Source organism: Microcebus murinus, chromosome 7 (genome assembly GCF_040939455.1).
Source record: "Microcebus murinus isolate Inina chromosome 7, M.murinus_Inina_mat1.0, whole genome shotgun sequence".
Taxonomy (NCBI): Eukaryota; Metazoa; Chordata; class Mammalia; order Primates; family Cheirogaleidae; genus Microcebus; species Microcebus murinus.
This window is the reverse complement of record NC_134110.1, coordinates 45,199,271-45,212,259: the sequence shown is the minus strand read 5'-3', so window position 1 is coordinate 45,212,259 and position 12,989 is coordinate 45,199,271. Positions and strand designations below refer to the sequence as shown.

Genomic DNA, 12,989 nt, shown 5'->3' with positions numbered 1-12,989 from the left:
ATGTGACTTTCACAATAAATATTTTCTGAACAGCCAGACTTAAAAGGTAAAGAATCAAAGTGCGCTGAGTGCCACCTGCTGAGCAGGCACTGGGTCCTACATCTCACTATTTAATTTAATTTAATTTTGTTTTATTTTATATTATTTTATTTTTTTGAAAGTCTATGTATCACTCATTGCCTTCAAGCAATTGGATCTCTTATGCTCTCTCTTACTTTTCCACATCTCAACCTCCTTTTAGGAGAGACTCATAGCAATCATTTGCAGCATAGCATAAGAGTAATTTAGTAAATGTTACTTCTCTCTGGGGCCACATTTTCAGCCTTATCTTTTAATACAGGAAGCAACACTTCATTCACCATTTGCTAGAGAAATGCCATGTGTCTAACCACACAGTGGATGGGAGAGTTATTTTCTTAGGCAAAGGTCTTGTTACCTCTGAGTTAAAAATTGCACAAAGGAAATCCAAAAGCTTACTTTCTCTTGTAAACCTAAATACTATAGAACAAAATTATCAGTGGAATAAAGTATATTATAGCCTGTTGAATTTTCAGCAACGAGCTTGTTGTATAACTCTGAGGAGGTTTCTTTTACTACCAAGTTGGAATTAGGTGAGAGGGGTGGTTTGTAAGGCCAACTCAGAGAAAAAGGTTAGTTGAAAAGCCTTTGGTTGGGAGAGTCATTAAAGATATGGCAGTTCTATGGGTCTCATTGAAAGGAGATCCTAGAACAGTGTAAAGGGAAATGGCTCCTGGCGTGGCTGCCCAAACACTGGGATTTAATAGGTAGAGATGGAGTCTAATTTGTTTGGAGGGAGAAGAGCATTTTGTAATGAGGAGTGAGCAAGAATGACTGAGAAGCTGCTGCTAGAGGATTCAAAATCAAGCAAGCTAAAAATAAATAAATAAATAAAAAACATTCCTCTAAAGCCTAATACAGGTTTTAAAGGGATTAAGGGTCAGGCAAAAATGCATTAAGAAAAGATATCAGCAGGAAGTAAGAATGTATACTGTGTTTTCTTAGTTGCTCAAAAGTGTTTTTACACTTGAAGGTGTTTAAGTTTTAGCTGCATTAAGAAGATATCCAGCTCTTCCTTTTGAAAATCTTAAAATCTGTATCAGTTGAGCACAGCTGGCAGGCTGTCTGTTAAACTGAAAAGGTTTGGGAGGCATAAGGAAGCTACATTAGAACCCCATTCTTTCTGCCATTTGTTAAACTTTTTAAGAATCACTGCCTCACAAGGTAGTGTTGCGAAGATTAAATAATTTATGTACTGTACCTAGCACAGAAACTAACATATGATTTGTACTCAATGGGTATTATTTCCATTCCTTACCCCTACACTCAGTTTTCTTATTTTAAAAATATAATTCCTACCCCATAAGATTAGGATTAAATATAATAAAATAGAGAGCACTTAGTTCAGTATTTAGTACATCGCAGTCAGCATTCATTACAAATCGGCCTTTTTCTCACTTTCCATCCCCTAAAGGTCCATCCAGAGCACATCAACTCTGTCACAAGCCAGGGCCAGCATAAATATATTGCAGTGACAGAAGTAAAGTGAGAAAAAGATGTACCACTCTCATGGAGAATGCCGTCTTTTGGTGAATTTCCTGCCAATTTTTTTTTCCCAAAGAGACTTTAAAATCGAAGCCAGTAAAAACTGGAAAATTGCAATTTATTAGAAAATCTGCATTGGGTAGCTCAGGATATGAGGAATGGCATTGCTAACAGAACACAACAAGGCATGAGAGAGCCCAGGCTGACCAACACCACACATTGGGAGTCCTTGATGGGAAGCCCAGTGTGACATGGGATGTAGCAAAGAAGAAACTGTTTGCAGGGAGAAGTACGGGTGTTCTTCGCTATCCGTCTCATCACAAAATTCTTGATTATAAAGAAAAGGGAAGAGGAAAAATTGATTTTTCAACTAATCTGTTGGGAATGTAAATTATGTAATATTTATATTAAAGAACAAGTTGATTTGCCATCTGAGGAATAGCAGACATGTTGAATAACGTGTTCTTTTGAATATACCAATATTGGTTTAATGAAATGTACAGGATGGTATGTAAACTCTGAGATAAAGCAAATTGTCTTTTCACTACCTAGTTAGTGTGTGTGCTGATAACAAAAGGATACCTTTTCCAGATTGAAATAAGGGAAATACATCAGCTACCTGCAGTTTATATATAAGTACATGTCCTCTGGATGGAGTATTACAGACCTTAAAATTATTTCATAAATATTATTTGTAAATGTGGGAAAATGCATATATATCTATGGAAAAGTTCTGGAAATGTAACTCAACTGTGCAAAAAGAAAACTTGAAAACAAATCCATTAAAATGTCGAGCAATTTTATGGGTGATTTCATTTCTTCTTTTGTAGTCTTAAAATTTCCTCTAAGAAACATATATGGCAGGTCCTTGAATAACTCACTTTGTTCAATGTTTCATTGTAATGGTTGATGAGGGGGAAAAAAAGAAATTCTTGGCCAGGGCCACTGTTAGTGTGGAGTTTGCATGTTCTTTCCATGTCTCTGTGGGTTTTTCCATACTCTGGTTTCCTCCCACATCCCAAAGCTGTGCCTGTGAGGTGAACTGACGTGTCTATGTGGTCCCAGTCTGAGTGTGTGTCTGAGTCACCCTGTGATGGGATGGTGGCCTGTCCAGGCCTGGTGCCTGGCCTGCCCTCTGAGCTGCCAGTACAGGCTCCAGCCACCTTGGAGCCTGTGTAGCCACCTTGTTCCACCTCAACTGGAATAAGTGGGTTTGCAAATGAATGAATGAATGCGGACAAATTATTGTCAAATAAAACTTAGTGACATCAACAATAATCGTACAGATGCACAACAACCAACACAGGACAGGGAGCCTGCCTCATTTGTTCTTGTTTGTTTTTGAACTGTGTGGTGGTCAGGTGCTCCTGGGAATCTCCACTTTGCAAATATTTATTCCAGGATGTAACCCACCACCACTACAACCACCTTCACTCATTGATTCACCAAAAATTGAGTAAGATTGTTCTTATTCATCTTTCTTAAATGTATGTGTAGCTCACATTTATTTCAATGTTTAATGTCAGAAGTGTTTTGGGTCTTTATTTAGAAGTTGGGTGATATTTTTGTGACCAGAAATATGCCATAGGAACTTAACTCTTGTTTATGTCAATTACCCTGTGGTAGAATTGGTTTCTATATACGTCATTTCGCTTAAAGTTGCAGTTTCCAAGAACCTATCATCGATGTTAAGTGAGAAGACTTACTGTACTCCACAATTTAAAGATTAACTTAAAAAGGCTATGAGACTGGAATAAACCCAAATCTTTCAATTTTTAGAGTCAAGACTTTCATTGTACTGAACATACATCTCTGTGTGTGTGTGTGTGTATTCTGTGTGTCATATGTGTTTTGTTTGTTGTTTGTTTAATGTTAGTGGCAATTCAGCACTGGAATTCTATGTATGTTCTTCTATGCTTTCCTGCATTTGTTGTGTCTGTCTGGGTTAGTCTAAATTGACCACATCTAGCTCCTAAAACCTAACAGCTGTGGCTATGGAAGAGCCCTTCTCGGAATGAAGTTAACTGATCCATGTGGGATGAAACATACACCTGTGTCCTCATTAATCCCTTACACGAACAAACTGGCCTCCAGCAGATGAGACAGGAGAGACACAGACTTATAAGTTGAAGATCCTTTTGGATTCAGGGGTGTTTCAAGGGGCCACAGAAGAGTTTCCTGCTCTGTCCCTTCTCCCTTCCTTCCAACTGAACACGAAAAATCACTCACTAATTCATGAGTTAAATCAACAAAGATTTTGCCATTCACTAACTGATACATCCAACAAATATTTATGGAGCACTGTTAGGGACTGAATTGTGTCCCCATAGAATCCACATGTGGAAGCCCAGTGACTGTATTTGGAAATAGAGCCCAGGTAATAAAGGCTAAGTGAGGTCCTAAGAGTGGGACCTTACTCCAATGAGGCTGTGTCCTTATAAAAAGTAGAAAAAGGTCAAGCATGGGCTGGTCATTGACTTCCCAGAAATGTTAGAGAGTGTTCTTCCCTCAAAAGCCACCCCTAGACCTTGGCCCATCTGGGGAGAATCACACTTGGAATAGATTATTTGCTTCTTGGGAAGCTAAGATGAGATAGGAGCCCTTCCAGTAAGGCTGAGACTGCGTCAGCTGGCAGCCAATAGGGGTTGTTGCTCATGTGTCAAAGTTGATAGCTCCTGGGTAAGAAGATGCTGGGAGAAACACATCTGCTGTTGACAGCAAAGTGATCTAGTGGAGCTCATGACCAAGCATATCACTATCTGATCTCCTGGAGGTGAGTGGCCCTTTTCGGTATTCCCACATGTCATTATCAACCCAGCACCCCACTGCTGCATCATTACCACCTCTTCTCCCTTACTAAACCTTGTTCCCTTTCAGGAGAGGAGGTTGGATTCCTGTCTCATTGATTCCATGGTGTCTAGCTCTCTACATGACACATGGCAGGTGTTCAATATATGTTGGCTGGATAACTGCATGAATACAAGTTTTTCAAAAAGTTTTTAAAATGTGAATTCAATTTTGTGAAGCAAGGTATACACACACACACACACACACACACACAAAATTGATCTATTTTGAAATACTCTGACATTTGGGGCCAGTGAAAGGACCTCCTAATGGGCTGTTTACTTGAAGATCACACTTGGGAACACATTACTGTAGCCAGACTCTGGGAACAGGTGCCAAGTAAATGTCAGCTGGACATTAAGATTTTAAAAGTCATCATTTGGACACTTGAAAAAGTTAGTGCTAAAATTTGTCTGCCTGAGTTTTTCCCATTCTGCCAGGAACAGTTTTTTTACATTCCTCCCAAGATCCTTCCCAAAGATCTGTCTGGATCTGCAGTCCCAGGGGGCTCTGAAATAGCTATTATTTATCTTTTAATTATTTTACATTTTATGCTATTTGTGTATCCTGAAAAATGTGACCATCTGTCTCTTATCTGCGTCAGGGACTAAATTATAGCAACCAAGAAAATGCTGTCTCTCAAGAGAAGATAACTTTCTTATCCAACCAGAAAAAAATACTGGCACCCTGGGATAGGCTTCAAGCTGCAATTCACACCCAATTTCCACGTATTATCTGAAACTGCTTGAGAAGCCCAAGGACATGCTTTGTTCCTTACAAAAAATTGGTTGGTTACAAAATTCAGATACACATTCCCATGGTTGGAAGCAAAGCCACAAACCCCAGCAAGATTTTACATTGCCTATTAGCCAGGAGGGTGGATAAGTATAAAAATGAATAGGACCATTTAATATAAGAGAGGGGCAACAGAATGAAGGTGTGAGAAGGTAGAGCAGTAGTCAGATATCTGGATTCAAATCCCAGCTCTGCCCTTATTATGTGACCTTGGCAAGTTTCTTAAACTCTCCATGTCTCATTTTTCTCAACTCCATCCACACTGGGGATAATAATATGCCTGCCTCATGGTTATATTGTGAAGATTAAATGAATTCAAATATGAATACTTCATAGAACAGTGCTTGGTACAGAATATATTGTAGGATATATATATAGCCTACTATAGCCTATATATATAGCCTACATAATATATAGAGGCTATATATAGCCTTTATTATCATTAGAATACAAGTTTGATTAGGGCAAGAATTATTTGATTATTCTCTATTAGATAATCTGATAGATTATCTAATAATCTATCATCTAGATTATTCTCTATCTAGATGCTATATCCCTATCATCTAGAACAGTTCCAGGCACATAGCAGGCACTCAGTAAATCCCTCTTAAGTGAATGACTAAACGAATGGCTTGAATACAAAGAGGATGAAGTTCAAGAAGTTTGTGATTATTATTATTATTATTATTATTATTATTACAACTCCTCTCCTAACCTCACCTTCTTGGCCACACAAAGCGATAGCTAATGCTAAATCCAAAAAACTTGGGTTTATACACACTTATTGCTAATTTCCAGGTGAATTCAGCCCTGGAAAAGAGTGATCTTGAAAGGTGAGTGGGATGAGATGTTTTATGAGAATAGCCTAGCATCCATTTCCTGTTTTTTCTTTAGCAACTGGTGGTTTCAGTAGCACCTTGGTAGTTTAGGGAATTAGAGTTAGCTTATTCAGTCTAGGGGGTAGAAGTTGACAATTTTTCCAAAAAAGTGAAAGTCTTTAAGATTTCTTATTCATGGCCAGCATGGATCCAATTTAAAGAATTGTACATAATGGGTCCCTAAACCAGATAAAGAGAAAATATAAAATGTCATAAAATTACTTCAAATGCCCAAAATGGCAGATTCCATAAGGCTCAGACTGGCTGTATGGTAAGACCACTTTCAGCACAGACCTCGTGCAAGACTTAGAGGAGCTCATTCCTGCAGGAGATCAAGCCAAGTGTTTTTCTCTCTACCAACAATGGAGGTACTGAATTACATACTGTTTCTGGATCCCAGATATGCCCCTTAGCCTGACTGGTTTTGAGAAAAAAAAACAAAAAAAACCCTGTCTCATAAGAAATGCTTACGCATCAATTTAATTCTAGAGAGGTATTAGAGAATGTTTCATAAAATGTTCCATACAAAAACATTATTATTAATATCCTTAATTAAAACAAAAACAGTTGTAGCACACAGATTCAGCCAAATTAGTGAAATTACATATTAGGTAACTGGGTTGCTAAGCAATATTACATCCTCATTTTACTGAATTGCTGTAATTAGCATCTCCCAGCAGATGCCACAATGCAAGCCACCAAACAAACAAAAAAAAAAAAAAAAAAAAGAGAGAGAGAGAGAGAAGAAGAAGAAGACGAAGAAGGAAAGAAGCAACTGGCCAGATCCCTTAAATGGTTCTGTTGAACTTGAATGCTTCCATCCATTGGCCACTCCTAATGGAGCCTGGCAGTCAACAGACCCTCTAGGAAAGAAGTGAGGGGCAGAGAATCACTAACAAGTACCAAATTGTCAGGTGGGAGAGGCTTCCCAGGACCTGCCCAGCCCCCATTTCCTCCCAGCTAGAAATAGCCAGTCATTTGCCTCATTTTTATCTTCTAAACTTCTTTCATATGAATATGGTGGTGAAAGTCAAGCAAGGTCCCATCTTTTAGAAAGTTGATATTATTGAAGGATATTGATTATAAGCAAAGATCAACTTAATGCAGGAGCAGCTTGGAGCCAATTCTTGACTATTTGGAGGCATTATCCAGGTGAATTTTGAGAAACAAATGGCTGTCCTCCATATCTTTCTCCATGGCCTCATGACCTGTTATGACCAACTGCCAGCAGTAGCATGAAGGCGGACAGTGGATGTTCCCATGTGAAAGGGTGTGTTCATGTATCATCTCATTTAGTTTCCACACAGCTCTTTGAAAGTAGTATTATGAGCTCCACTTTATGAACAAGGAATCCCAGGTTCTATGCAGTAAAGTAGCTGCTCAGAATCTCAGTGTCCAGAATTTGAACCCAGGTCCATAGGACTACAGAGTCCATTCTCTTTCCATCGCACAGGGATACTCTCTCCATTACTCTTTCTAGTTCAACAACAATAAGACGGGAAGGAAACCAAAGGGAAAGAGTATAATGAAGACTTCAGGTCCATGGGTTTACTTTATCCATGTGCTGCTTTTCTCCAGAGGTAAATGAGATTTATAATTATAATCTAATGGAATTCTCATGGTATGATAGTCCAATGCCTTCGGAAATTTTTCCTTTGAAATGAACTGTTGTTTTTTTATTATTATTATTATTTAGCACTCTTAGAGCTATATATATATATATATATATATATATATATATATATATATATATATATATATATATATATATATATATTGAGATGGGGCCTTGCAATGTTGCCCAGGCTGGCTTTGAACCCCTGGCCTCAAGTGATTTCCCCTGTCCTCAGCCTCCCAAGTAGCTGGGACTATAGGTGTGTGCCACTACACCTGGCTTAGAGCTGTAATTTTTAAATAAAATTTTCAAATCTTCTAATTAACTCACACATATTCCCTTGTCCTATCTATGGTTTAATTAGTTCAACATATGCCACGGTGTGTATAGAATTACAAAAAGATCTTCAAGAACTTCTCCATGTAAAGTAATAACAACTAAAATTAGTCTTATCTTACTGGAAAAATAAAATCATGAGCAAATAACCTGAGCAGTCAGCTCTTACAACACTTGGTTTTTTTTTTACATCTCTCATATTTTGCCTTTTTTTTTTTATTGTTCTACCATTAGCCCTGACCACAATGTTGGCCAATAACAGGAACCTGTTAAAAGTTTTTTGAATTGAACTGAACATTCCTGTCCCAAGAAGGGAGCCATCCACAGGCCTCCTCCTGCAGTGTTGTCACAAGTGGCATCCCGAGACAGCTCTGTGCCCTGAGCTCAGGTATTCCAGTCTCCCCACCTCCATGCCACCCTCCCTAGTCCCTCCAAAAAGCCAGCGACTCTTCATTAACCTCAGCTCGATGACTTTGATTTAAGATTAGTTCCTGATAAAATCCAGTGTTACTTATACAGTCAAATATGTGAAATTACTTACTAGTTTTCCGTACTTTAAATTATTTTCTCTGATCTTAGCAGTCTCTAACATTCACCCATCTCTTACCATGTCTCAGTCATATGCTTAGCAGTTACGTAAATTACCATTATCTAAATCAGTCCTATCAATACCTGTATGGAGAAGATATTGTTGGCTCTTTCATTCAGAAGACTAGACTCAAATTCTGAGAGAATGATATTTTGCCCAAGGTCACATTGTGAGTGGATGTCTCAGGATTCGACTCCCGGTCTGTCTGATTCCAAAGTCCATGGGCCTCCTCACTCTGCTTATCTCTCACCCACCAATCCTGAGGGACTCAGGGTTAGCAGGAGGGAGGACTGGATGCCAACAGCTAGTGAGAGCACCGGGTTACAGGGACAAATGGGATGGCAGCATGTGGAAGGGAAACTTCACAGTTTTCGGTCTGACAGGGTACAGACCTTTGAGCATATAGACCCTTTGATGCCACCCCAGGGAATACCCATGGGGATATGCCCACATCCCCTATGAGTGAGGATGCCTCGCAGGCTTAGCATGAAAACCACAGACCGACTGTGATTTAATGTTTGGCAAATGCAGTTGGCCAGACTTCCCTAGAGAAAAGAGTTCCTAAAATTTCTGAGGCTGGCCTGAGGCAGCAACTACTTTTAGCACTTAGAAACAGGTTAGTTCCTTAGGCACCCCAAATTACCCGTCACATTTAGTAGAAATGTGCAGCATCCTTGGCTCACAAGTGACACGGGAGTACAGAAGTACACAGTTCCCCTTTCAAGACTACCCCACGCCTGTCTTTCTGGCCCACAGGCCAGCAAGCTGGGCTCAGAGCAGCGTCACTGTTTTTACCAGCTCTGTGTCTCTGAAACTTCTGCCATCCACTGGGACTGGGTGTGCAGAATTTCTGGGTTAAACCTCCTCTACAATTCCAGCAATATTGCAACCTTAATCCCTGCTCTCTGTAGACCCATTTCTTTGCTAATTATGATGACAGTGACAAAAAACCAACGCTCTTACTCCATTTGGGCACACGTACCTTTTTTTTTAATCTTCAGCAATATCAAATATACTTTGGCTAAGCAAAAAATGTTTTCCCAAGGACTCATAAAAAGCTGAGGGATGAGAATCACTAAAATTACAACATGTTTGCAAACTTCCTGAGTGCACGGCCATAAATCGCACCATCGATGCACAGGGCACCGTCGAAGTGTGTCAACGGGAGAGATGACACAACTGCTCATAAACTTCCCTGCATGGCAGTCGACACCAAGAACATGTTGTGAGCTTCTGGTGCCACTGCTATTAAACACAATCAAATTTTCATCTTCCAGAAAAATATAAATTAGATGTGCCTGGGCCTAAAAAGAAAAACCCAAACAAATAAACAAATCAGCTATCAACTGTCTGAGGAGTAACTCGATTTAGAGGAAACCTGTTTCCTACTGGCTACAGTCCCAGCCAGATCTTCTTGTGCAAGGCAAGAGACTGCCTCTGACATTCTGAACAAGGCCCTCCAGTACTGCTACGGGAAAGAGAGGGTACCAACAGGGAAGTATGTTGTGCCAGGCATTATGCTAAATAAGGCTGTATAATATGTCATTGCTATGGACTTAATTGTGTCTCCCCACCCCAAGTCTTGTGTTGAAGCCCTAACCTCCAGTGTGACTGTATTTGGAGACAGGGCCTTTAAGGAGCTAATTAAGGTTAAATGTGGGGCCCTGATATGATAGGATTAGTGTCCTCCTAAGAAATCACACCAGAGAGCTCACATTCTCTCTCCATGCACACACAAAGAAGAGGTCATGCGAAGACACAGAAAGAGGGTGTCCATCCCAGGAAGAGGGCCCGCACCAGAAACTGACCACGCTGGCTGGCAGCTAATCTTGGGACTTCCAGCCTCTAGAATTGTGAGAAAATAAATTTCTGTTGCTTAAGCCATCCAGTCTATAGTATATTATTTGGTTGACTAATTCCGTCATCATATTTTAATAGTCATAATCAAACTGGGGCACGAACCCAGGTCTCAAATCCAATATGGTGAAATACAGTTTTTCCTCTCTACCAGCAAATGTGATTGTTTCCCATTCTTTAAGGACATATTTTTTGAGACTTTTTATTTGCTTACTTTTTTATTTTTAGTTTTTGCTAATAAGATTTTAAAAGCTTTTTAGAAAGTGCTATGATGATGACCTGTGAATTTTAGTCGGTCACAAATTTTCAGTGTGATGGAGTTGTTTAAAAAATGTAGCCAATGTACTTATAAACCCCCAAATAGAGAAGGAGTTAAGAGTTAGCATAATAATAACTAAATTTATTTAGCACTTACCATGTGTCAAGCACTATTCCAAACACTTTATATTGCAACCCTTAGAATAGCTCTGTTAGGTGGGTACACATATTACACACGAGAGACATGCGGCAACAAGAGATTACAAAACTTGCCCAATGGTCCAAAGTCGGTATGTAGCAAAGCTAGGATTTGGAGCCAGGTTGTCAAGTTTCCAGAACTTATGCTCTGGAGTATCCATGTGACACAATAGTCTGTAAAGAAAGAGTGAAACAAAGAAAGAGTGCAAAATGCCAATGAAAATGCTAGAAGACCATCTCAGTGAGATGGAAGGGCAGCAGTATGTTGCATTTTAGGAGCTGCAGCTGATTCTGTGAGGACCTGGAGCCAGGACAGCCTTTGAACTGATCAATCAGTGGTCATCACAAGATGAGGCAAAATGGCGCTTGTGACAGACCACAGGGAAAAAAGAACCACATTCTTGCTGTGGAGTTCCCCTCCCACGATGCTGTGATTTGAATGTTTGTGTCCTTCCAAATTCATGTTGAAACTGAATCCCCTGGGCAATAGTATTAAGAGGTGGGGCCCTTATAGGTGATTAGGTCACGAGGGCCTGACCTCATGAATGGGCTTAGTGCCCTTATAAAAAGGCTCAGGCAGTCAGTCCCTTCTTTTGTCCTTCTGTCCTGCCGCCATGTGAGGATGCAGCACCAGACACCATCTATGGAGTCGAGAATGTGGCTTTACCAGATATGGAATCTGCTGGCACCTTGATCTTGTACTTCCCAGCCTCTAAAACTGTAGGAAGTAAGTTTCTTTTATTTATAAATTACCCAGTCTAAGGTATTTTGTTATAGCAGCCCCAGTGGACTGAGATAACACAAATCCTGGGAGAATGGGGAGTAGCAGTGCATAGTCTTCTAAACCAGTGGTTCTCAGAAACACCTGGAGAGCCCCTTACATCACAGATGGCCTGGGCTCCACCCCCAGAGATTCTGATTCAATTGGTCTGGAGTGGGACTGAAAATTTGCTTGTTTAACAAATTTCCAAGTAGTACTCATGCTGCTGGGTATGCCATGGGTAGAAACTGAAGGTTTCTGATACTGTTCACAACTCTGTCCTCACTTTGTGTGATCTGGGATAACACTTTCCTCCATTGTTAATTGGAATCGGTGGCCACTTACTGCAGGCTTAAGTGGTCAGGAGGGGAAAGATTTACAAGATACACTCAGCAAATTCAAAGAGCCATTGAAACTCTAGGAAGTAAGGACATGCTCTACAGAGGCTGCATAGAATAGTAGTTAAGAAACAGAGGTAGAATCAGAATCTCTGGTCCATCTCTTACTAGTTGTCTGACTGTACATCCTCTTACCCTCTTATTAATCATTCCTCAGTTTACTTATCTATGAATATAAGAATAAAACCTTAACTTCATAGGCTTGTCAGGGTTAAAAGTGGTAACTTTGAGTACATTTGCCTGATAATTGTTAAAAACAGACACCTAGCCTACTAACCCAGAATAGCCAAGGCATGGTCCTGAGGACCTGAATCTTAATAAGCAGTCAGGTGATTCTTACACTAGACAAGGGTTGCAAACCCTGATAGAATCCACCTGCAGCACTTCGCCTTGCTGTATGCCCCACAGGACTGGCATGGTTTGTTAACTGGTTTGTTACCAGCTTGATCGATTTTAAAAATGGTTATTACCATGGCTTTCTTGATAATACCACCCAGGATGATTAATTAGTAGACACCCTATAATAAAATTTTAAAAGACATGGCTCTATATCCATAAGTAAAAATTTAACTATGCTGTAATTTTGAGATTTCTGCATATTACTATTTATGAATTAAAACTCAATAAAAGATTTAAAAAATAAATTTTAAAAAGACATGGCTCCCCTTCTTCTTTAGAAATATACAAAGACAAATAATGCTACTAGATAGGCTACATGCCCAAGTGGTCATATACAAAGGATGCAGGGCCACATGAGACTGCATGGAACATACAACACATGGGAAGTAAAGGAGCCACTTGATGAACTTAAGTAAGTGGCTAGGGAAGTGGCCAATGGAAGTTCTGGGGTAACTTCTGCAATGGAAGGATTCTGTTTCCCTTTGACTGCTACCAC

The 12,989-nt window shown here is 39.7% G+C and overlaps 1 protein-coding gene across 1 annotated transcript in view; it reads right to left on the bottom strand.

Annotated features, from left to right (window-relative positions):
• Positions 1-12,989, bottom strand: part of SNTB1 (syntrophin beta 1) — a 244,764-nt gene that overhangs the window by 12,813 nt on the left and 218,962 nt on the right. The gene's annotated exons all lie outside the window — the stretch shown is intronic.